Here is a 2,866-nt window from a genome sequence, read left to right on the forward strand (position 1 = left end):
ATCTACGACCCCCAAGTCTCTTCTTTATTATATTTGCCTTCATGATCTATTTTTATTTGCTTTTATTTTCAGATATATTAATCCAAAAATACAAAAATACCTTGTTGCAATTTTTATTTATTTATTTTATCTCGCGTTCCCGCGAGATCTATTTATCCAATCTACTACAATTTTACCTAACTTTTTACCCGTGAGGGATTGACAACCCCTCTCTTACATTAGGTCGCAAGTATTTGTTCTTTGTGTGCATGAGCTGTTTACATGGTGTTGCATGGTTCTCCTACTGGTTCGATAACCTTGATCTCATCACCGAGGGAAATACCTACCGTAGTTGTGCTGCATCATCCCTTCCTCTTTGGGGAAATACCGACGTAGTTCAAGACGCATCAAAGTAATTTTTGGTGCTGTTGCCGGGGAGACATCATCAACATCTACCAGGTTCCTAATCACAAATCTCATCTCCTTGCAATTTACATTATTTGCCATTTGCCTCTCAAAAATTTCCTCTTCCCCACTTCACAAAAATTTGCCGTTTTATTCGCCGTCTTTTTCGTTCGCCGTTTTCTCGTCAGATCTATTTTTGAGTGCAATCTTGTTGCGTAGTCACAATGACTCAAGAGAACACCAAGTTGTGTGATTTATCCGATACCAACAACGATGATTCTATTAGCACACCGATTGTTCCTCCCACCACCAGTGCGGAGTCTTGTGATATTAATGCCGCTTTGCTGAATCTTGTTATGAAAGATCATTTTTTCGTACTCCTAATGAGGATGTCGCGTCCTATCTTAACACATTCATGGAATTATGCAATATGCAAAATAGAAAAGATGTGTACAATGATATTGTGAAGTTGAAATTATTTCTGTTTTCTTTGCGAGATCGTGCAAAAAATTGGTTTTTTTCTTTGCCTCGCAGTAGTATCGATTCTTGGGATAAGTGCAAGGATGCTTTTATTACTAAGTATTTCTCGCCCGCGAAAATTATTTCCCTTAGGACGCAAATAATGAATTTTAAGCAACTTATGCATGAACATGTTGCGCAATCTTGGGAAAGAATGGAATTGATGCTAAGAAATTGTCCTACTCATGGTTTAAATCTTTGGACGACCATACAATTTTTTTATGCGGGATTGAAATTTGTTTTTAGAAATCTTTTAGATTCCGCCGGGGGGGGGGGGGTAATTTTATGGAAATTACTTTGGGCGAATCTACTAAATTTCTTGATAATATTATGGCAAATTATTCACAATGGCATACCGAAAGAGTGCCTACTAGTAAAAAAGTTAATTCGGTTGAAGAAATTTCTTCTTTGAGTGAAAAAGTTGATGCTCTTATGAAATTGGTTGCTAATAAAAGTGCCCCTATTTATTTTAATGACGTGCCTTTGTCTACTTTGAATGGGAAAAATAGTGATGCCATAGGTGTGAATTTTATCTCGCAAACAATATCAATAACAATGCTTATAGAGGTAATTTTAATCCTAGTCCTTTTCCTAGTAATTTCTCTAATAATTATGGTAATTCCTATGGTAATTCTTCTTATAATAATAATGGGAACACCTCTGATCTGGAGAATAATATTAAAGAATTATCAATACTCAAAAAGTTTTCAATACTACAATAGAAGAAAAGCTGAATAAGATTGATGATATGTCTAGAAGTATTGATAGGATTTCTCATGATATAGAGAATCTCAAGATAAAAAATTTTGTGCCTAAGGTAGAAGAATCAATTAAAGCTCTTTATGTTTCTATGGATGAAAGTAAGAAAAGAACCGCTATGCTTAGAGCTAGAAGAGAATTTTCAGAAAAAGCGTTTTCTAGTGATTGCTTTCATAAAAGTGATAAAGATCAAAATGATTGGCGTTTCTTTTATTGATTTTTTGTTTAGTAAAATTAAGATTGATGAAAAAGGGACTGAAGAAGAGTCAAATTTAGTTAGAAGGCGTCCGATAATTCAGAGGGTGAAAATCTTATTGAGAAAATTGATAAAAGTGGGTTTGGAGAGGTCAAAACTTTAACTAGTGATGTGCCCACTCTTTTGGATTACAAAGAATTTAATTATGATAGTTGCTCTTTGATTGATTGTATTTCTTTGTTGCAATCCATGATAAATTCACCCCATGCTTATGAACAAAATAAAGCTTTTACTAAACATATTGTTGATGCTATGATGAAAGCTTTAGAAGAAAAGTTGGAATTAGAGGTTTCAGTTCCTAGAAATTACATGATGAATGGGAACGTACTATCAAAGTGAAGATAAAAAATTATGAGTGTTTTGATTTATGTGACTTAGGTGCTAGTGTTTCTACAATTCCGAAATCTTTACGTGATGTGCTTGGTCTTACCGATATTGAAGAGTGTTCTCTAAATTTGCACTTGGCGGATTCTACTACTAAAAAACCTATGGGAAGAATTAATGATGTTCTTATTCTTGCAAATAGGAATTATGTGCCCATAGACTTTATTGTTCTTGATATTGATTGCAATCCATCTTGTCCAATTATTCTTGGTAGACCGTTTTTATGTACTATTGGTGCCGTGATCGATATGAAAGAAGGCAATATTAAATTTCAATTTCCACTAAGCAAGGGTATGGAACACTTCCCTAGAACTAGAATTAAGCCACCATATGAATCAATCATGAGGGAATCGTATGGATCTAGAAACAACGATGACAATACTTAGATCCTTTACATTATGCCTAGCTAGGGGCATAAAATGATAGCGCTTTTTGGGAGGCAACCCAATGAATAAAATTTATTTTTGTCTTTTTCTTTATGTTCTTGAGTATTTGCACAATTATTCTCCTGTTATAATTGTGTTTTCTTGTTTTAGTTAGTGTTTGTGCCAAGCAAAGCCTTTG

This window comes from Triticum aestivum, chromosome 1B, assembly GCF_018294505.1.
Source record: "Triticum aestivum cultivar Chinese Spring chromosome 1B, IWGSC CS RefSeq v2.1, whole genome shotgun sequence".
In the NCBI taxonomy this organism is placed as follows: domain Eukaryota; kingdom Viridiplantae; phylum Streptophyta; class Magnoliopsida; order Poales; family Poaceae; genus Triticum; species Triticum aestivum.